Source organism: Ischnura elegans, chromosome 5, assembly GCF_921293095.1.
Source record: "Ischnura elegans chromosome 5, ioIscEleg1.1, whole genome shotgun sequence".
NCBI classification, from domain to species: domain Eukaryota; kingdom Metazoa; phylum Arthropoda; class Insecta; order Odonata; family Coenagrionidae; genus Ischnura; species Ischnura elegans.
Window position 1 is genome coordinate 82,436,172 of NC_060250.1, and position 24,301 is coordinate 82,460,472.

The window sequence follows — 24,301 nt, forward strand, 5'->3', positions numbered from 1 at the left end:
AAACATACTTAAGGTTTCACAAACCCGATAGCTGAATGAAACAGCGCCAAATTCCATTCAAAATTGTGGAGAAAAAGTTCGTTCAAAATATTTTAATTGATTTTTTCACATTTTACGCACCTCAAATTTTGCTTTCCTACACCTAAGGCGCATCATAGCATATGATTCAAGATTAAAACGAAACTGAGTTATCTCGCCACAATACGTCCGGGATTATAAGCAATCAGAAATCGTAACGCACAATAGCGAAAAAACTATACCTTGAATGAAACACCGCCACATTCGATTCAAAGTGCTGTAGAAAAAGTTCGTCCAAAGTATATTAATTAATTTTTTTTCTCATTTTTCGCACCCCAAAATTTTGTTTTTAAACATCTAAAGATGTAACATATATGAAGAAACAACAAAAGAAAAACAAAGCGCGACAACAATATATGTTACGAATCGTGAATTCACGAAGGAATCTCCTTCGCTTCACGGAGGAGAGGAATGGGAAAGATGAGGGTGAAAGGGGTAGGAGGAAATACAGTGACGCACCGCTACCCCCCTCCAACTCTCCTCCCTCCCCGCTCCTCTCCCCCTTCCCCTCCTTCCTCGTTCGTGACTCATCCAATGCACGACTTCCCCTCCGACTCTCCCAGCTAAGTTCAATCCTTTTTTTCCCCTTCCCTTTCTACGCGGCCGCGAGGCGGGCGTTGGGCCCTGCTCTAACGCCCCCCGCTTCCAACTCCGAGACGCTGCTCTGCCTCCGATTCTGACCGCTACATGGACCGAACTGTTTTCAATCTTTTTTCTCTCTCGCGAACAGCTCTCGAACGCGGGTCAAATAGAGTGAGCTTCCGCCTCAACCTCATTCCGAGTAAGTTCAAACCATTCAGGCGTCATATAGTGGTAGTGCGACAGATTGAAATAAAAGGTAGTTACACTTCTTCACGATTACTATTTAATGGGTACAACGCGTTTCGGCTGACAAGTCTTGTGCCAGATGATGGCTATGTGAGCCGAAAGGCATCGTACGTCATTACGAGAGTTTGCGAAAAAAATATGTGCTATAATTTCTAAAACGCACGAGGATAAACGCTATCATGTACTGCGGTATATCAGATCATAAAAATAAAATACGAGAGATAGATGTGGAACAGATTTAGAATGTTGTTTTTTCCGCGATCTATAAGAGAATATAACGGCAGCGTTAGGATTTTAGGATAGTTTACTGGTTGTGTAACTACTTATGTATTGGTTGTGTATATACGTATGCATTCCTTAATGCACGCTACTGAGATTAAAAAAATATAATATAATTAAATTAAAAAGATGTCTTGAATACTAATGACTCTGTTGCGGCAAACTCATTGGGTAAGTGAACAGGCAAGTAAATATAGCGATAAATTGGGATAAGCGAGAAAAGGCACGCCCTGCCAGGAATGCAGCGTGGAACTAGAAAAGCACGCTCCTCCACTAGAAAAGCATTCCTTACCGCTATCGCTAACGAGAGGGTTATCTCATTTCCCGTTGAGGTAGCATTCTCCGTGGGGATACTGAGTAAAGACAGTTTGAAACTTCCTCATCCATATCTCAGGACTTTCACTAAATCTCCACAAAGATATCATTCTCGTTTTCATTTCATAGATATGCGTCAACCACGGGGAAGCATCATTTTGCTATCTACGCTCCTTAGAAGCACGATACAATTGTGCTATATCATGCTGCTCGGTGTGACTCATCGTTGTTGACCTAACTCAGACGAGGTAATAAATAACTTCAACATATCAAAAGGGGATTTCAATTAAAATACTAATAAAACAGGAAGCTATCAAGAGCGTAAATTTTTGTTTTTAAACCAATAAAAATTACCTTCATTGCTCCGTTGACTTTGAATACTATCGAACGTTTGATCATTCAATAACCATCAGTATAAAAAAACATAGGTATATAATGTAGATAACAAATGAAAGAATCGTGTTCAAATAATAAAAAAGAAAATATGAACCAGGGAAAACAGTGAATCTGACTACGGTAAAAAACTATGGCCTAGTAAAGAATATTTATCACCCACTCTAAATTAATAAAACATATGGATTCTTCCCACAATATGGCCAAAGTACCTATACTGCGCCTAACAGTTTACATTGCAGAATTATTGCACATGAATGAGAAACCTATGTCAGCTACGGTTGTATTTTATCGGAGAAAAGGCGGAGCATCGCTTTATCGTATGCAAGGAAAATCTCGTAAGCCTAACCGGAAATTGAGTTCGTGCCTTTCGGGTCAGCGTTATCAATCATGACAAGTTTTTCACATATTTTTCTCGTTTGACAGTACCAGAGATCGACGAGAAAACGTTGTCCTCGTCGTGATATTTCATTCACAGCACAGCCTCCGGCATTTTTAATTTTTTTTAAGATGAGAGAAATTCCATTGAAAATCATCCGATGCTAAAACTGCAGTCAATAACGAAGGCTATTTGTCAATTCAAACTAACTCTCAATATAGGATACATCGCTTTTCACCATCACATACAATACGAGGAGAGATCTAACATGATTCACGAGGGATTAGACTAAGAATAACTTGACTAGTGAAATGGAGGTAGCTTGATTCTAGGGAACTTGTTCGCATGAAGGCTTTGATGACTAGAAAAGCCATAGAAAGAGGCATTGGTCGATATTGGAAACCACGTTCGACGAAGATAGAATGACAAGGCCACATCTCTCAGGTCGAGCAAAAACATGTTAGGTATGAGCGAAATAATAGAAATTGCATTAGAGCGATCAAAAAAATTTGCATACGAATATTAGGTTGCACAGCTCGAGTTTAGTTCACACATCCTGAACTGGAACGAATAATATATCGATAACATATTCATTCATAAATACCACAGACGGAGAGAGGAAACAACGGTCCTCTTCCTCTTTTACAGTTGCGTGATTTTTCTTGTCGATTAAATTGGAGCTCGTCACCTCAAGTGTCAACTACAATGGTATTTTCAATTGGCTCCTCGATTCTAAATGATGATTATTTTTCGCAACAGAAGAATGATAAATCCTATCGACTTCCGTGGAATGAATGAGATGATTTACGTTGCCTAATAAATGAATGTGATGTTGGATTGGCAACAAGCGTGAAATTGCATAAAATACCGTAATAATGCATGTTTCCCAAAGCCTTAAAAAATAAGCAACTAAAAAGTAAAATAAATATATGATTACACAAATAACAATATAACAATAACAAATATAGCTGCAACATTACAATTCACAGTGGTTGATTGAATGGCGTAATTCGATTCGAGGGAAAGTAGAAAAAAATTGTGATCATAAATGAGTTTTTCCATTTAAGCTTACAGTTCTTACAGATTTCGTTTAGACGCTTGAGGCTTATTAATAATATTACTCTGAAATTCCCTAAAATCCTAATTGATAAGGATGTAGGAACTGACTTTTACGAGCCACGATAAGCAATGAATCCTCTTCTTTCCCCTAGAGTTACGTCTGTATTTCTTGTACCTATCAATAATATAGCACTAAAAACAAATTAGAAGGCGAATTTAGATAAAATCTTCTCGGGTTTGGCACCAAGTAAAGTATTTTTAAAATTGTCGTTGTTGTTTTGGCGCTAAAAAACCTTACCAGGTGCCAAACCCTTTTATCTGTGGTATTCGCCGGGAAAATCTAGGATCTTTCTCAATACGAATTTACCTTGAAACTGCACTCATAAAGGTATATAATTACTCATAATGCACTAACTGAAAATATACTGCATAAAAATCGTAACAATTCTCCATGCACGTCTTCCCTACGAGTCGATGAGCTTTTTCACTTACAATTTTACGGACGCAGTGCACAATGACGGCCAATGAGAAAGATAATTCCGTTTCGCCGAATAAATGAGCGAAGCGAGGCAAAAAATAGAGTGATGCATCGCGAGTCTGCTAAAAAAGAAAATGTGCCGCGTGTTCGGGAAATACGCTACACTTTACAAGGGGCGCTCACCAATCATCAGATGACCACTCTCCCGCCGATGATGGAACTGTGGCGATCTCCCTTCCCACACGGGCGGCGGAGGCGAGATTCCACGGAAAAAGAGGAATTTCGGAGAGACGAGAAACTCGAGCAGAGTGGACCGTTGAGCGAGGCTGGAAATTGAAACATCGTGACTCAACGAGGAGTAAGGAGGAGAGCACAGCACACGCAAAAAAAGAAGTTTTTGAGGTCGACGGCGGAGTGCCGGAAGTTAAATGATGGCCAACACGCAACGAGACGACTGAAATATTTCACTATGCGCAAATGATGAGATTGAATTCCTCGTTCCACACAAAAAACTAATAAAGTATCTTCTTCCTGAACATGACTTCTTACTTCGAAACCCGAGGCGTTTATATATTTCACAGCGGTTTGGGTTCGGGAAGATCCTGATGAAAACAATATCAATCGTACATGGTACAGATTATGATAATAATATATTCGTCTTCGCTTCATCGAGCGCATTTAGGACCATGAAATCCTCTCCTAAAATCTACGTGCTAGACAATCACGTACCATCATGCCCTGGGGGATCATTCTGTGTTTCAAATGAAAATGACTGCATTTGGAGAGCTATTCGATTTGCAATGAATACTTTGATAATTTATTCAAAAACTATGATAAGATGGAAATGCACAATACTCGTAAAAGTGAGTCCGGATTGTATCCAGTATTTCCAAATAAAAATGACCACATTTTCGGAGAGCCGTTGAATTTCCAAATGAATCGTTCATTACTCGACGTAACAATGACGACACGCTGTAAATGAACCGTTCCCAAGGAAATGAGACTTTTGAGTGCGCTGTTACTCGTGCGATCACTTATTTAACTACAAAACAATGCCCGTATTTGGCTAAATATTCTAAGACTTAATCCGAATATGAGCACGAATAAGGAAATAAGGAATAATCCCCCTGAACAGTGTTAATTCCACCCGGGCGGGAATCAAATCTGCGACCTCTGCGTTAGCAAATAAGAATTTGAAACCCACCACCAACATTGAAGCAAAGATCAATGCAAAAGCGCTTCGATTTGGAGCAATGGAGCCATTTTAGTTAATAATGAAACTCCTGAACATAGATTTCCTTTAAACACGAAAATATCCTCATTGATTATGACGCCATTTCATATACAGCTGCCATGCCTAAAGCCAATACCTTTCATTCCTCGGCTGCAGTGATGCATAATGTGAAGTTGCAATAATCGCCTAAAAACGCAAAATGTTTTCCTTCGGCTTACCTTCCACTAAAAAAAGGCTTCAACATCTCTTGAACTTTTGGGAATTAAAAAGCGGTACCTGAGGTTCTATATACCGGCAGTGTACTCTAGATAATGTCTCATAAGGGAAAAGTAGCCCGTCTGTCTCACATAGTCTTCGCACTTCTCGAGAATTCTATCCACAAAACGAACAACGAGCTTCTGTTCACCTGCGGAATACAAATGTACCGACTAGTGAAAAATTTTGCGAATCTTTTTGCCGATCATATAATGTGCGGAATACAGATGCGACCCTCGATGAGCATCAATGGAGAGTTATGAATTCGATTACAGCAATAAAGCAATAATTATAGAATATTATTCCCTGAAATTCGGATCGTTTAGCCTCTCAGAGACGCGGTTGGCGACTTCTGAAAATACATTTAAATGCGCGGTGGGCGACTACACATATGAAGGCTGGCTGTATTATCCTCTATTGTAATATTCGTGGCCACCGAAATGTCAACGAAAGGATGAGCAATATAGATTCACCTCGCAGGACGACGCTCCAACAGGCGATCTCGTCCCGTGAATTTTAACTGCAAGCACATTGGCCGTGAGTGGAGCCTCCATCAATGAATTTCCAGGACGAGTGCGTGATGTCTTCTATTCTTGGAGACCGAGGCTCTGGAATGGTGTCCGAAAGAATTTCGACTTCGCGAACGCCAGTTTATTCGTAGACCAAAATGGATACATCGGTCATCCAGCTGATGGGAAAGGACGGGAATAGCATGTGCGGCAGTAGCAGGAAAGGAGGAGCTGACGCCACACCAATTACTTCCCCAGTGACTAAGTCGCGAAGGCAACTTAGAATGACGTGAATACGACCGAGTACGCGGAAAATGCAAGCTCAGTAAGCCAGAGATAAGAATAGGAATGCTTCCACAAAAAAAAACATCTGCAAAAAAATCCATAGAGGTGAAGCATACACTTCTAGGACTCAAGTAAATATTTCAATTCAAAGAACATGGTGCACATAAAGTTATCTCATGATCACGAATATTACATTAAAGGATTCTTCAGTAGAAGTAAGCTATAGTTGTTGCCCCTCCACGCGCATTAAAATCAGATATCAAAATCGCCACTCGCGGCGCTACCAGTCATCAATTTCCACTTCTCACGAAGAAATACACGGCATTTATACGTAAATAAGCAAATAAATCGTATATAACACACATTTAACGCATTCGAGACAATTGCCAATTAAAAAAGACCATTTCCTACGGTTGACGGCAAAAGTCACTCTCATGGTCCTTATAAATATAAGGGCCATGGTCACTCTGAACGAGATACCGCTGCATAGCGGCACCTCCGAATAAAATGCGCGTGAAACGGCGACAGATATAACGCCATGTTTTTGCGTCTTATTTAATGGAGTCCCCTTGCTCACGATTTTCCATGGTATCGGTTGCACCGCGTCCAGTCCAGTCCTTTCTTTAACCAACATTCTACCCTCTAACAATGATTTAAACCTACCCTCCCCGTTGAGTATTCGCACCAGCCATACCTTCTGTCTTTTCCGTATCTTATCCAGAAGTTGACTCTCTTAACCCACCATGTCCAGCACTTCGTCTCTCCTCCTCCTTTTCGTCCACTTTAGCTTCTCCATTCTTCTCCATATCCACATCTCGAACGCTTCCAGTCATTAAGGGAAAGTAAGGAAGCATCCCCGTGAACTTCTCCAGCCGGTCACGAGGGGGAAGGTCATGACCAAGCGGGGAAAAATAGGCGGTGGCGGCTGACAACCCCCCGGGGAAGGGAAGGACGCGGGGCGGCGGGTTGAAACTGGAGTAGAAGAAGAGAGGAGAACTGGGGAGTGGAAAAAGGGGGGTGCGAGACTGAGGAAAGGCATGAAGGGGTCACCGGCTGCTCTCTCACTCAGAGGATCACGGAAAGAAATGAGATCGCGGGGATACGGTCGGGCGTTGAACTCGGCACGCTCGGAAAGTGTTTATCACATCCCGCAGGATGACAACCAATGGCGCTTTGTAAGGTCGGAGGAGAAGAAAAAGGGGTCGCTCATTTATAGCAAGGTAAATTGTGAAACGTAATTCAATCAACGAAATTTACCTTCCTGATATATCACTATGAATATTAATGGATCGTTGAGTAAGTAAGTTAATAACTAATGAGAAAAAGTGTAGAGAAGAGTGGGAGAAAAGAGAAGTATCCTAAAATTCTTAAGCAGAAGATGGTACAACTTAGTTGGCCACATTGTGAGGCATTATGGCCTGATGCAAGAAATCGTAGATGGACAGGTGGAAGGGAAAAAGGGCAAGGGACGACCCCGAATGAGTTACATAGGACATGTTATAAAGGATATAAAAAGGAAGAAATACGTCGCAATGAAAAGACTTGCGGATAGGAGAGAGGAATGGAGAGCTGCGTCAAACCAATTTCATAATTGCCGACTTATGATGGTGACATATCATTAAGAAAAAAGGAAACCGAGGCGTAAAAATAATAACAGCAAGAATAGACAAAATTACTAAAATCTTACATTCATTTCAGCCCGGGCGACATTTCCTTAATTTCCTGTCAGAAAAAGTCCAGTCAAAATAAAATCTCCTGATAATTTTCAAAGAATGTTTAAAACGATGTTTGATGGTAAAAATTGATTTATTTCACCAAATATTGCTCATCATTCTGTGAAAATAGAGAATATTGTGTTCTTAATAATATCAAAAATAGTTTTAGATATTACAAAAGATTTTAAAAAGGACCTTTATTAATGGATCCTACCTTATGATTTTGTAATATGAAATTTAATGGCCAATGTCAGAATTACAAGTAATTTTTAATATTTACATTTATAATTTTTTAATATTTAGGCATTTTAAGGAGGATAAAGATGGATAAATATTTTCATCGAACGAGAAATTATTATAATAAACCGAATAAATAATTTCTGACGGCAGGGGCCATATATCTGCAGGAGACAGAAGAACCCTATGCCATTTAATTTTTTTCGGCCATTTCAAGGAAACGTGAGCAATGATACGCCACTAAAAGTAACTCCATTTTCATAAAATTTCCCCATGAGTACACAAAGCCTAGCCATAATATCCAAGTCCAGTCAGCTCTGATTCTGCCGTAAGAATGACTGAACATACGCAAAACAACGGCTTTCGGCTATGAGAAGAATGCTCTTTCTAATTGGTCCAGTTTTTTTATGTTATCGAGGTTTTCATAATCGACATACAATTTTATCATGAAAACAATTATCTTACCTTAAATAGTCACCATAGCTGAGGAAGACGCAGGGTTATATTTTATTTAGGATTTATTTTTATGAGGTTTCTATTTGTATTGGCCTTTTTTACTTTTTTATTTCTAAAACTCAAATAGATGTGCCGGAGATACTCTTGGGGCAGTAATGAGTCAGTATCTTACGTAATGAAGTCTTAAACTATTCATGTGCGTGACGCCTCCACTTAAAATAATATCTACAACATATCTGAAAAGCATTCCGCGACACTCTTAAGGTACGACTTCCACAGTTAAGTCGTTATCATCGCCTTAAAACCAAGTAGAATATAAGGCCTCAGGTTCCGTAAAACAAACGGTAGGTGTTTGTTTTACGGAACCTGAAACGAACGAAACGTAGCGTGTATGTACGAATGGCATAAATATAATTGGAGAGGTCTACCTCCCTAGGCCACCGTGCATAATTCGCAATGAAACTAAAGTAGACGGGAAAAAAAATTATCCCCGGCGGGGAATCAAACCCCGGTCATTACGCACCAAACGTAAATATTCTATCTTTAAAGCCAACGCTAATCGTACTGCTTCCCCTCCATTGAGCCACAGCGAGAGGCGAGGGGGAAAGATAGGAAAGGCCGATACACTACCACTCCTTCTCTTTCCCCTTCATGACTCAGCGCAGGGGAAGGAGTTGGCATGCCTCGGAAGATTAGTTCCTTTCACTAAAGTAGTCTCCTTCTCTTAACGTCCTCGGTAGTATAGTGGTCAGTATCCCCGCCTGTCACGCGGGAGACCGGGGTTCGATTCCCCGCCGGGGAGAATTTTTTTTTCGTCAATTACGGATGTGATCCTTCTAGTTTTTTTGATATTTATGAAAAACTCCTTAACGCACAGTGTGACGAACTCGCAAAAGATAATAGGAGCAAATAAAATCGAGTATAATCTGGCTTTACGCCCTCATGAAATTAAAACCTGTCGCGTGAACGGAGGTGAAATTTACTTTAATTGCTACGGGAATAAAAGGGGAGGTCCCTATTCTACTTACTTTTTTCTCCATGCCATGGGAATTTAAGGGACTTGAATATCGTTGTGGACGTCGAATTGGTCCGGAAAACAAAGGTCCATGGTTTGTCTTCCGGTTGAGGGGAATGTTTCCCATGGCAATCAAAGTGAATTAACTTTTACTTCTGATAAACAGCATTTTTCCTCTAACATAAATAGTGCAATAATAGCAACAAAGAAAGAAAGAGGGACAACTAGAATAGGTGTTCATTTCCAACTTTAGTGATTTTATTATAAACGAGAAAGCGAAGAAACAAACTTATTTTTTGAGTCAAAGAATGAGTCAGTATCCTTCATAGATCACATTCTTGAAAAAGTTAAACGAAAATAATTTTGTGAATTAATATCGTCGAATTACTTCCTAAAATGCAGAATAAAGTAAGCAAGTAGAATCATATTTCACGATTCAATGATAATCTTCCATTCATCTTTTCTAACTAGCTTCATAGTTCACTTCCTATTCGAGATCGGAGGGTCATGTGCCCAGTAGTAAGAACAGGTAAATAAACACCATGTTTTAAGATATTGTCAGCGGTGAAAACCTAGCTCAGTAGTCGAAATACAAATTTTGTATCAGATAATTTCGCATATTTCCATTACCTTGGAGGTATCTTTCAAGGTAACATGCGGATACGGAGACGTAAGTCATTAAATTCATATTAACACCAGCACGTTTTACGCAAATACCAGAGGAGCCAGAGCTATTGCAATTACGATACGGCTGTCAGTTGTCAAGTGATACAAATTACATTAATCCCTCATGATGAACGACCCTAAAGAAGCCAAACGGAGCAGAAGATTGGACCATGAATCCAAGAAAACAGTTATTTTACCAATTTGAAGTGTCTGTTCTCCTAATCCTCCCGTGAGTGATTCCGTGACGTCAAACATCAATATATTTCTAAAATTAATTTTTAAAAAGTCTCTCTCAATTGAGGTCCCCCAAGGGAATAAAAATATATCCATTTGTGAAAAATGTTTTCTCCCCTCGCCATACCCACGTGGGACTGACTCGGCAATTAGCGCAGTCGACACACTCTCCCCGTGTGGCTGACGATGCAAACGAAAATTTCCCACGCGTGCGAAAGAAAGGGCAGCGGGAATCGAGGGAGATATAAAATGTGGAAGGCTTTCTCGCACACGTACACAACTGGAAGGAGGAAAAAAATAATAATAATAATAACGGGAAAAGCGTGGGATCACAGGCAAGAGGGTCTCGCGAGTGCAAGTACCTCTCTCTCATTATAAACACGCATGAATACGCTCAACACCCAGGTTGGGTGAAGCACAGTAAAAAAACCACGCATAGAGCGTTACACAGATGTTTGACGAATTGAATTGGAAGTCGCTAGAGATGCGAGAGGCTGCTAGCTAGGCTTAGATTGCATGAGCAGTTGAGTATGAATATCTTTAAGAGTGACACGGAGAACACCATTTTAGAACCGCACTACATTTCTAGGCCCGACAGAGGCGATAAACTAAGAGAGACATTTTGCCGAACGGATGGATGTGGAAATTCGTTTTTTCCTGCAGAATGAAGGAGTATAATAAATACTACGCGTTATTTCGATAGAGCATTTCCTTTTACATGAAAACGACTAGTATCTTACCACCTCCCACCACACGCCCATTGGGGCGGCTTGCGGGGTAGTATATACGATAGATGTAGATAAAAGAACGCTTGCTGAATATGTCGAATTTTCGGCGGCTGCGCCACCATCCACGGGAGTAGGATTAAATACTTGGTCCAATCATTGCTGGCTCAACTTCAAGGAAATTCTTAATAATTATAGCAACGACTAGGAGGGTTTTCACGCAAGGTATATCTTACGAAGCGGTTTCAACACTTACTGTCATTATTGACAGGTTACAACTCCGCTGATACCTTGAGCTGTAACCTATATAATGACAGTATGTTACCTCAATATTTTATCAGGTATAAAATTTTTACAAGTGAAACAGTAAGTGCTGCAAAATGCTCGCTCATATTTATTTGGAAGTTTCAAGGTCATAAATTAAGCGAATTGATTGATTAATAAATTTGAGGTATTCAAACACGACTGAAAAAATGTTTTTATCAGGGAAAATTTCAGTGTTTTTTTATCAAATAAAAAATCCTAATTATAGCCTTCCCTATATCGAGAGGAGACAAGGAATAAAATTGGCTAGTAAGAGAGACGAAAAAGGTCGACGAGTAGAAGCTATTTTTTACCCAGATGGCGCACCAATTGGCGCCAGAATAACGTCAACCCAGCTCTAACGGGCCTTTTGATCGTGCTAAGAGACGAAGAAGCAGGAGACCGGAGCGATAAGACTCAATTGGGAAGAAAACTAGGGGATGAAGCAAATTCAACACACTGCAATCACTAGTGGCATATCTACCATGCAAAAGAACAAACGAATCTTTAACTCAAGTTGGCGATCGCTAAACTTTCATTCCTCATTATGATACATTTCCACTTAATAAGCCTTTTCCTTGATTTCAGTCATGACTTTTTAAATCATTCAAATTCCAGTCACATGCATTCTTTAGAACCATAAAGTTAAACCATGTACAAGAGAATGAATTCAAGCTGCATTCGGTTTTTCTTATCTGACGTCTCACGGCACGTTATTAATATCTGGTTCAGTTTGTGATCGGGATGTCAATGCTGCAATACACAAGCTATTCCACTGCGATTGATATTTTTCTAGTTAAATTAGCAATCCAAATATATATTTAGATAAACCCCTAGATTTCCTAACAACACGATAAATTTGCGCTAACGGCAATAAATTGGGTAAGGATTTCTAATAATATATTGAGGATAAAGCCTTGTTAAGGCGCCAGAGCACCAACCTATACAATTTGAAGCGACCTTCCTCGACGGAGGCTAGTGCGTAAGCTGGTTCGCAGACGCGGCGGCGGAATTTCTCGGAAAGCAAGTCGAGCAAAGATGAGGTGGAACGGGAGTCTGTGGGGAGGTGAAGGGGCTGTTTATGGAAGAGGCGTGTAAGGGAATGAAAAAGTAGAGGGGATGGATATCTCTGCTAGGGGTGGAAAGAACGTTGTAAAGGGGGAGGAGGGATAAGGAATGGACCACGGATGCTGGGAGAAGGGGAATTAAGGAGATGGTGGCATAGGAACGGGGTGGGGGGAGGGTAAAAGACACGTAGTCTATGCGGGAGTGGGGGCGGTCGGAGGGGAGGAAGAGAGTGGGGGTGGAGGAAGTGGCAGTCTTGTAGCAGCATCGCCAGGGGGTCTATTCATCGCCCGGCACGATGCGGATATATACTTTTGGGAGGGAGGCCAACGACTTTAGTCTCTCCTTCCGGGGTCGCATTTGGAGACACGGGTTGTTAGGTGGGGACTGGGGGGAAAGGTTGGGAGGGCAGGGAGGACACACAGGAGAGGGAGGTATTGAGGAGGTACGAGGAAGGATAGGGGGGCAATGCCATCGGTAAAAGGAAATGTAGGAAAGCCAGGAAGCAGCATCCACGGAACTTTTACTATTATCATCTACTTATTATTTCAGAAAGTTTATTAGAATTCCGTCAATCTCAACAATTCGAGAAAATTACAATGTTAAGTAACCGTGTTATATGGGCTCTTATTTATGACTTGATTTAATTTTCTAAGATATAAAAAATTCAATGATAAATTTAAGTATCGCATGACTAATTATCAATGTATTTCACTTCTAATTGGAGCTATTTATCGTTTACATAGCACAGAAAAAATCTTGCTGTCGGCTTGCAAAAAAATATTTCATTGCCCAAACCAATTTTCAACCCTCTAATTTGATGATGATGAGGATGATAATAGTAATAAATAAAAGAGCTAAATGGCTCTTACCAAATTCTAAAGAAGAAAAAAACCATTCGCCTTGAACGGAATTCGATCCCGGATTCCTTGATTACCGGCCAAATGATTTAGTCAGGCAAGCTACCGAGGCGTCGATCTTCTCTCTCGAAATTCGTGAACTTTACCGGACCGGATCCGGGTTTGAATTCCGGTAAAAGCGAATGATTTTTCCGCTGAGGAAATTCGCACATCTGTGCATTGCAGGTGACTCCGTGAAGTTATCACTATGGCTCGTCCCGATACACTAAATCCCTCGTACCTTCATTTGGAATTGGTCCTCATTTAACGAAGAAGAAACTTCACTTTCGACTCAGAGACGCCTCAACAGATATTCCGATCAAACGATGTGATAGGTTTGCAAGCGGGGAAGAAGATCGAGATTCACCAGTCGTAGGTAAAAGTATTGGGAGTTGGGAGGGCAGTGGGGGGACATTGAGGGCCAAGTGATACCGTGCAGTTGGTGGCATGGGTTGTTCAGGGGTAAGGGAGGGGGGACAGAGAAAAACGCATAAGAGGGGTGGGGGTAACGTCTTAAAGAGGAAAGAGAAGAAAACGATGGTCCCTTCTCGACAGGGGAAATCCGGGGAGGGGGAATGCAGCATCCACTCTCTATCTCCTCCATCTCACGCGCATAAAAGAAATCGCTTCATTAGCCCGAGGGTGGGGAGGACGTCTTAAGTCATTCGGACATCCCCAATGGAGATACTACTCACAATCAGAGCTGACCTCCATGCATAAGGAAAGTACACAACGAAAGAGCTCCTACTTATTCTCTTAATGCACGGAAAAAGGTTGTTTCAATAGTAGACATCCCACAATGCAGTATGATATAAAACCTAATATAATAATCTATATACTATAATACCCACTTCACAAACGAGACGAGATAGGATAACAAGTCATAGAATCGACCCCCTCTAAAATCTTAAGAAAACCTAGGAAACATTGTCAAAACACTAAATTTTTTCCCCTTATTTACTCGAGCTAGGGATATATATCACTGAAAAAACGACCGTAAAGGAACAAACCAAAATTGTAAGAACTGTCAAAGCGACTACACACCTTTTACATTTTACTTCGTGGCGATGGAATTGTTTTAGTGCATGAGTTATTTTGAAGAAATAAATGAATACGCTGACGTAAAGCATTAGCCTTTCTCGTGAAGTCAAACCATGTACCGTTTCTACAGCTAGAGTGATGAAATAAAAGACATCACTCAATCCACATAAAATGCAAGCCATTTAAGGTTGCTCTTCCATTAAATATAAGCTTTAAAATCTTCCAAATGAACACTGGTCATTTTGGACAAGTATGAGTGAGGATAGGATAGGCAGAGAGAGGGAATTCGATGGTGCAGAGAAAACACACATAGGGTCTGAAAGATTGGGGAATTAGGATTAAGGGTAGGAGAGGGGGTAAGTATAGAGTGGGCAATAACTCTGCATTAGCGATCGGGTAGAGAAGGGGAAATGGGTGGCGTCATGCAAGGTAGGAACGAGGGGTTGAGCGAGGGGGAATAACGATCCTAGAGGTAGAAGGAAAACTAGAAAGAGAGGAGGGTGATATAGGAAACGAAAATTGGTTGAGGAAATATGACGTCGCTCGGAAAATTTTCAATAAAAACATTTGACAAGTGAGACGAGTGCCAAGTGTGGTTTGACCCCGTGTAAGACTGTCTAAGGCCAACGTTACGATGAGAAACTCCCTCATCGTCATCAGGGCTAAGGTTGACTGCCGTGTTTGGTCCACGGGTTTTTATACTAAGCTAACCGAATGATGATTGGGACCCATTGTTGGCCAGCCGATTCAAATTGGCTCAGGGGGGGGGGGATTGAATTTGAATGTCTCCGCGATGGTTGTATTTTATCAATTAATGGTCTCAATATTTGGTTGATGTTCTGCCCTCGGAAGTGACCGCTTAGGAAATTCTCATTCATTCTCACGATTGAATTCGTAGCATTTACAGCTGTGGTATTGCGGAGGCACAGCGATAGCGGAATTGTAATGACATAACGATAATTTCCAATGTAAAAAATCTCAAAGAGAACATAAACATGATTATAGGTACTTCTAAGTTGCTCGCGGCTTCAGTTTACTTTTTTTCAAAAATTCTAACAAGAAAATGGATGAAACGAAATCTGAAATACGTTCAAGGAGAAGTAAGAGAGCCTACATACCCCGTACACTCACTGGACATTCGGGTACAAAATGCCCTCTAACAACATTCAACCTCAATGGGAAATGTAGAAAAAGTGGGAGAGAAGAAAAACTATTTTTTTAAAGTTTTAATATGCCAAATATTTTGGTGCTGTTATAATTATTGCAGTGTTCTGCTCGATTTACAAGAGTACGTTCCTCCACGGTAAAGACTAATCCACACTAAGTTAACCTTCGACCTTTCATCGACAGTTCATCATCTTCGACCTGAAGACGCTGGCAGCAGTGCCAGCGAAACTGTTGTCATCACCAACAAACCCACGCGGTTGCACCGACAACATGGAGAAATTGGAACACATGGAGCTTGTTTCATTATTGAGCGAGGTATTGACGTTGACGGCAGCATCGAACACAAAGAGTGGAAGTTCGAAATGCGGTGCTACTGAAGAATGATGAAGATAAAATGGATCAACCGAGTAAGTAATGAAAAAGGCCTAAGAAGTATGGGAGAAAAGAGAAGTCTTCTAAATACCCTAAGAAGAAGACGGGACATCTGAATCGGCCACATATTGAAGAAAATAAATACAATCATCGACAGACAAGTGGAGAGGAAGAAAGGCAACGGAGATCCCAGAATGAGTGACACAAGACAAGTTATTGAGCAGGTGATAAAGAATAAATACGTATTGTGCGAAAATTCCATAGAGAAAAAAATCATTCGCCTTGACCGGGATGATTTTTTTTCTCTGCGGAATTTTCGGACAATTTGTCCATTGAGAGTGACACCCTAAAGTTATTACCGTTGCTAGTACCGGTATACTTAAATTCATAAATACGTAAATATGAGAAGGTTAGCAGATGAGAGAGTGGAATGGAGAGCTGCGACGAACCTCTTTTCGGATCGTTGTCTCGACTTTTCTGAAGGACAGTAGGGCAAGGAATTGGGAGATGGCAGAGAAGACTGGAGGTCGATGGAGGCAGGAGATGCTGAGCAGTGGCGAGGCACCTACCCCTCGGAATCCCATTATCTCCCTCTTCCCCTTCTTCTCGATTCCCTTCACTAGACTCCCTATTCGCCCTGCGCTCCCCCGAAAATCGGTCGTCGACGCCAACAGACTCCGACGCCCCTGTCTCTCTCCTCTTATTCCACGAAACGAAAGTTTCCGAATGAATTTTTAAACGCACGACTCCAGTTTTTCCCCTTTTTCTCGGGAGAGGGTAGGCAAATGGAAGCGGAGGGAAAACTATTCACCACGCTCCATTTCCGACGCATCAGAATTTACGAAAAAAAATTTCACCAGCATTTCCGATCGCATCTCCCGTTCGACGTACGCTCACCGTCATCTCGCCCTTCCCCATCCATCAACATATACGGAGGTTCGAACACTCATCTTGAGGAGACTGGGGCGTTTTCTTTAAACCAACGAATTTCGTTCTCGCCTCGCGCAACTGATTTATTTCGCGATATTTAAATATATAAGAGATAAATTACATTTCACATGCTAGTTTAAATATTTTACCTAGTAGTTTTCCTCCTGCTTCGGCAGCTTTTTTTACGATAAGCACAAGAATTCATGGATGAGGATAAATTCATATAAAGGAAAATCAAGGGAAAAAGTGAGAGTATCTGGCCCTTAGGCAGCTCTCCCGGGAAGAAATGGAGAAAAAAAACCGGCTTTCATAGTATTTGTCGCCTTGGAGAAGATCTATGACAAGGTAGAATGGAATTCAATGCCAAGAATTCTGAAAGAAATTGGAGTACTCTACAATAATCGTAGAACTGTGTCATCATCATCATCATTAGTCAACAATCCTAAGATTGGTTTCCCGCAGCTCTACATTCCTCTCTGCTATACATGACTGCCATGTCGTCAACAAATCACACCATACTAATTCTTTCTCCGTGGATTTTACGGGGGGCAGCGTATACCTTTGTCTCACTCCTTTTCCTAGTCTTGCATCTACACAGTCGGTTCCACATTTTATCATAGCTGCCTCCTTTTTTGTAAACTGTACTTATGGAAGAGAAGAAGGGGAAGGTAGGGTCCCGAATGAATTACATACGGTAGGTTATAAATAATTTTAATAGAAGACGAAGCGCGACAGAAATGGCAGAAAAGTTCAAGGATAAATGATAGCATTCTTCTGGTACGATACTGTAAATAAAAATATGCTGATAAATATTTTGCATTAAAAATAAATAGGAGGGATGCTGTCCTTAAATTTACAAACACAAAACTATTTTTATACTCGAAGAAGCCGTACTATTTCATTTTTTTTCTAAGAAAACGATAAAGCTGTTCATTCTACGTAAAAAAACGAGAGGGAAAACCTTACGAGCCACGAATTCCAGTTTTTACTGGGACCATTTCGCAAATGCCTAGCAAATAAAACACAGGGTAGAAAATAAACACATTTACTTTAAAGTTAACCTAAATGTCAATGAAAACTATAGTTGATTTAAAATGAACTACTAATAGGAATGAATCGATTGGCTATAAAAATATTGGGATTCCATACAGTTCAGAATTTCCATCTCACTCCTTTAATGGAGGAATTCTGGCAAAACTAGTGAATATTTCTGCGAATCATTTACAAAAGAGTATATAAAATCATAATGAACTCACAAAAAAAATAATTTTCATCTAAACTCCATGTTCACTCACTCCGCATTCTCATCGCTTGAATTGCGATAACTTGATTCCGGATATGAATTTTAACAATGCTACTCAAAGGAACTAACTCAATCATTCCCGAGCGCTCCAAATTACATTGAAAACCAAAATCCCCGAGTTTGAATGATCCCTAAAACGCAAACTCAATCACTCATCGCCAAGCGAACGTTCTCGGTTTTCACAAAAGTCGACTGAAAGTCTAACTACTACGTGTTTGGAATCACAAACCCGACTTCCAGAGGAGCGAGTGATGAGTTTAGTACAAGATATGCCTTACGGAAATGTTTCATAGAATTTTTTAAACCTACACCTGAAGTTTTCAAAGCAATTTCGATGTCACAACAAATCCCGCCAGCTGATACAGAAAAATGAGAAGTTTCAAGACCGTATTACAGGCGAAAGTGGAAGCATACATGTTTTCTCAAGGGTAAACTATTCCCGGGAGAGGTGCTAAACCTTGGCGGGGGCTGTAGGCAGCCTAATGAAACACAAAGATCCTCCGTTTACCAAAAATCATACCATAAGATGAAAGAATCGACACCAATTAAAATAATCCGTCTCGGTTGCGTTATAGTCAAATAGAAAAGATCATTAAGCCACATTCCTTTAGGCCATGCGAATAGCGAACTCAATCCTATCCATAAGTACATTTGTGGAAAACTATAGTAGCTAATTTCACCATTCGTTTAATTCATCCTTTCCCGAGATGTTCCTCTCTCTCTCTCTCTCTCCAGAGTCACTTAATGCTCTCCGATAAGATACGAAGATTTTGATTTTTTCTCCGCTAACTTTCGGTTGTGGAATGAGGTACCCAAACGATATAAAATTTCATCCCCACAGACATGGACTCGAAATGGAAACTAATGAAATATGGCAGAAGGGAATCACCCATGCGATAAGGGAGGGCTGATGAAGTTCTGGCCTACAGCGTATCTCGAGTCAATGTATGATAACAGGTAATAGAATCTTTCAGAACTCCACTCACCACTCAAACTTTTCCCTGATTATTAAAAAAGTTATAAGCTCCCAAGAAATATTATACATTACATTCTTATGTTGATGCCAAGGAAATCTTAAGGTTGATAAGAAGATTTGGACTGACTCATGGAATGAATAACACGAAGATTCATAATGAAAATAGGGTGAATTACCTATTCTCTATTAAGTAAGAAGCAAAAATGGTTCAGGAAGACAATAATATTTCAAACATTGAACCATGAAGTCCGTTCAAGGATGATCCGGATTCAGTTAACGATCCAGATTCAGGGCAACGGCTGACGTGACGCAGGAAGCCCATCAGTTCAGGGCGAAGGAGACGGATTAAAGAAGTTTCAAAGAGAAGTCAGACACGAGGGAAGAGAGAGAGAGAGGGTGGGGCCATCAACTAGTGGGGGTCTCACGGGTCCCACCGTTCCGGGGGCTTCGGAGAGAGGCATGCATTTAAGCCTCCCGGTAGGAGAGAGACACTTCACAAGAGAGCAGTCGATAGAGTGAGTACAAAACGGACAGATTACCACAAAATTCTGCTATAACCAGAATAAGAATGGAGATGGGGAGCGAAAGAATTCGCATGAAAAAATTATGTAACGCGCGGCGAAAGGGCATAAGATAATGGCCTGGAATGGAGTGATGACGCGGTTCACGACACAAGCACGCCGCCGCTGCGACCACTGAAAGAGGATGTCGAGTCACCAACGGTCAAGCGATCAGCCGGAGAGCGAGGGAGAAGCACCAGCCCCCCCCTCCCTCTCTTCACATCATCGTCATCTCTGGGAATGGAGGGGGTCAACGTTTTTCGAGTTCCACGACATCCCGGCAACGGAAGAGCCGACATCAACGTTAGGACGATTGGCACACCCCGTTCGCATCAGCTAATAATATGGATACATTATAGAATCTAAAAAAAGCAACTTATCAACGTAACACGGACGGCGACTCGAAAATTACGTGGATCGAGGGGTTAGAGGTAAATTACGATGAAAATCTTCACAAAAACTATTGACTAAATTGACCGGATTCGATCCTGTATTTCCACACTTATGGTACCTATTGGGATCGGGAAGCTAATTTGCTTGATTTAAATTCCCTCCCCGTGATGAGGGATTTCGCCGCGCTTTTGACACGGCGTGACAGCCGTTATGGTGTTGAAAGGGCAAGGTGAAGCTCTCTTATGCATGCATGAGAGAAGAGCTTATGACATGACGGAGAGAGGTCAAGCGGAGTAGTAAGGGCAACAGGAGACCACCAATGCCACACATTAACGAGCAGAAAAGTTATTTAAGTACAGCACACGTCTCGCCATTCCCCTTTTATTTTTATTATAATTCATTTAAAGCAAGTTTTTAAAAATTTAAATCGTGTTCACATTGATAGACCTGCCATTTGTCCTTGTTTTTTTTGCGGCTTATTCAGTTGAACGGGGAACTAGGCCAAAATATTTTTAGGGAGTTGGCCAGAGATTTTCGCCAAACCGTCCGAAAATCATCTAACTTGGATAAGATGCCTTTCTGCAGTTAGAGATTCAAATACATACCAAGGAAAAAGCACGTTATGCTCAAATGAACTAGTGCTAAGCACATCAGAGAGGGGTAAAGATGACCTGGATGTTGAGATAACATATCACGTCCCAAAAATGAGTAGGATATCCGGTAATCAATACAGACCTCAATCGAATTAAATTTTCCGGTCAAGATAAGTAGGGGAGAGTGCTGTACCTCGGGACACTTTTTCAACTTTTTTACAGAAAGAAAAATATATTCACTGAATATTCACTCTAATAATAGCAAATCAATCCATCAGGATAACTTCACATGATTTTCAAGTTTTGTACTCGTACCTTCACTATTTATGTAACTAATCAAGACTTCAAAAAGCGTTTTCAATTGTTCCTAGGCACATCATGATCAGGTACCTCGGAACATAGCCTATTGTACCAAGGAAAACCATTTAGATTGGTACGAACAGAAACGAAACACGAGAAAAATGGGAAAAATTGTGTAATTTGAAAGTAAATTAAATTTGTTTCATAAAGAAAATTAATTTAGCCTAGGTAAAAAGTCAATTTTAAAATGTAACTCCCTTCAAGTAAAAATAGACTTGGTTTAAACCCTCCCGGATGAAAATTTTTATTTTTCTCTTTATTCCGATTACGTGATGAATGTAAAACAAAAAAGCAAACGATAGAATATTAAACTATAACTTAAGGCTGACTACAAAAGTCATGAACATAAGTTTTATGAGATTTGCAGCATGATCCAGCGCGAGTCCAGCAAAGTTCACGAATCCAGCGAAGGCATGAAATACACCTGATCCACGTTTCTCCCATTTTGTTATTTATGTAGGGCTTATTGCAATATCTGAACTGTCATTATCATCGGTACAGAGCAATGGCACAATTTCACCCTCATACGAACAGAGACAGCCAGAACAGACATATTCCGTTAAAGAGGCCGAAATATGATGGCATAAAGTCGTCGTCTGTGTATACACCACGATCCAGAGGGTAAATTCCATGAGTCTTAAACTCACTAATAATGTACTTGACCGTATATTTAACATATATCACGTATGAAAACATGCTCCTAGGTACATCATGCGCTTGTGTTCCTTGGTACAACAGGTAGCTATAGTAAATGCTGGCTGATTTTTCAGGTTCATATTACATCTAAATTACCGAATACGTAGCTAATACTACTCACCATTACACGTCGATGTCACCTGTGCTACGTTAATCACAGCTGGTGTGATCAATTTTTGGTAAAACACTTCGATATACTTTAAAAATATTTACTTTTCAGCGTAAAAATCTTCAAACTCGCGTTTTATTTGTAAACATAACCCAAATGAACTCAAATTGACCCATGCTAAACTCTAGTGCTTCTTTCACGTAATAGCTTACTTTAAAGCCCCTAGGTCGCAGCACTTGCCGATAGTTTCAAGTATTCCTAGATAAACTATGTTCTAGGTACACTAGGTCCTAGGTACACCACCCTACCCTACATTGTCGGTTAAATAACGTCTAACCTGCTCCTGAATCTCGTTTTCCAATTGGGAAAAAGATGATGACTGGAAGACGCTAATTCAAGTCAAGTGATTGGGCGTGTTTTGGAGGGGAATATCTCTCCAGATCAATGGGATTTTCCAGGAAAAAATGAGCCATAGCAAATAAAGTCAAGAATTTCGTTCGATTCTTCAGGTTTTCACAACTACCCTCAATGTGAGGCATGGATTTCACACTCCAATGGTAACTTCGACAGCAAAAATAAACCATTACTACACAACGGGAAGTTCAAAACATTCATATCTCACACGGAACATCTGCACCATTTCTGATAAAAACAAGAATTAACGTTCTGGAAAGATTCTCTCTGAATCTGGAAATCTGGAAAGATTTTCTCTCCATGAAAACAAAACGAACAAACGATGGAATTACCACCTCAAAACTGAAAAACGTCCAAGGAATTAGGCACACAGATAGGTGCAGATTGCGTCTGCACACAGGGTCACATTGAAGTACAATCTTAAGGGGACGTATCACCCATTCTCGAACTGCATGATTTCGAGATGCTTTACTAGTTAAATACCTTTACCATCATATTGAAATTTTCAGTACTTGTATTTTTTGCACTTACAACGCACGCACATTCTGACAAGGCTTTTAAACCACATACGCCTTTATTGATAGGTAATTACAACAATTCATTAATTACTAAAACGAATTCACAAACTTATCATGAGATGGTACACAAGATACGTCTGACTACATCCATTGCCACGACCCGAAAGGAACATTAACTAAACCGAAAGAATAAATATGCACTTGGAGCTGATAATTATGACTTGTCATATAATTAATCAGAGGGCTCTATGCTACCTTAAATGGGAACTGTTAACCAACTTCATGAAGGATGGCGATATTTGGTGGAACTGCTTAACAGGAAACATAATCACAGATACTGTATGCATGTTCCTGATATTGTATGTTCGACAAATTTTAATTGAATGGTCTGACCCAGGTTTCGACACTACACCATGCCATTCTCAAAGGCGAGGAAACTTACTTTGAGAATGACATAGTTATAGTGTAAAACCTGGTACACCCATTAGGAAATTTGTGGATCATACAATATTATTGTAATATTTCGAAGGCTGCTTCGTGAACGGCTTTCTAAGCGGTTCAATTCCCATTCCAGGGGATTTTTTTCTCACGACAATTCATATACATACAGAATAAGTGTACCTGTGATTACGTTCCTTGGGAACTATTACGTTTACGGTATAATGACGATTAATATGCTGCGAAAAAAGTCATTACGGCCAGTCGGGTGAGAGTGTTGCGTCCTCTTTACCACACCCCACCTGCACAAACCCTCTATCCAGACTTGTCACTGAGACGGAGTACTTGGATAAGGCCGGGGGAGTGAGGGGAAGACAGAGCAAGTGTGCGATGATGATCGAGAAGCTTCGCACACCGCAAAAGCCTTGCCCGTGTTCGGAAGCGTCCTTTGTTTTCTCCTTTTACACACTCCCTGTGAGCAGAGGCTAAGTAACCTGCAAAACCGGATCTAGGCTAGGGGTTTGCGGCGGTGACTGAACCCAAGGGAGCGAGAGGAGGATGGGTAGGATATTGAGCAGCTTATCCAGGATTCTTTAGTGTCCGCGAAAGGGAGGGGGAGTGGTGGAAGGCTAGGTCGACTACAGAGGTAATCCTGAACCTCTGAGTGGAGATATCAACAAGTTTTCAAGGACATCGGAAAAATAGTACCAGCGTGTGCGCTCGAATGTTTACCGGCAATACTGGATGGAAAGCCAGAATTGTACTTCGACCATAATTGAGAATAAAACGATACAGCGAAAAGAAGAAAGTTGATGAAGAAAGATGACAAGAAGTACCAAATGATATGCAGCGCAAACATTTCCTTTCATCGGTCAAGTAATATTTGTGAACATCAAAGTTTTTTGTCGATGTAAACTGGGAATCAAAGTACATATCAAAACTACTACAAAAATTCAAAATGTCTCAAATAATGCCTCCATTCTTGGGAAAAAATAACAAGAAATACGACACGAAAAATCAGCAC

General features: G+C 40.6%; 1 protein-coding gene and 1 non-coding gene across 3 annotated transcripts in view; one reads left to right on the forward strand and one right to left on the reverse strand.

Annotated features, from left to right (window-relative positions):
- LOC124159123 (protein piccolo-like) overlaps nt 1–24,301 on the reverse strand; it is a 795,703-nt gene that overhangs the window by 112,505 nt on the left and 658,897 nt on the right. The window lies entirely within an intron of this gene.
- Nucleotides 9,231–9,302, forward strand: Trnad-guc. The gene has a single exon. It is a non-coding gene; the product is annotated as a tRNA-Asp (tRNA).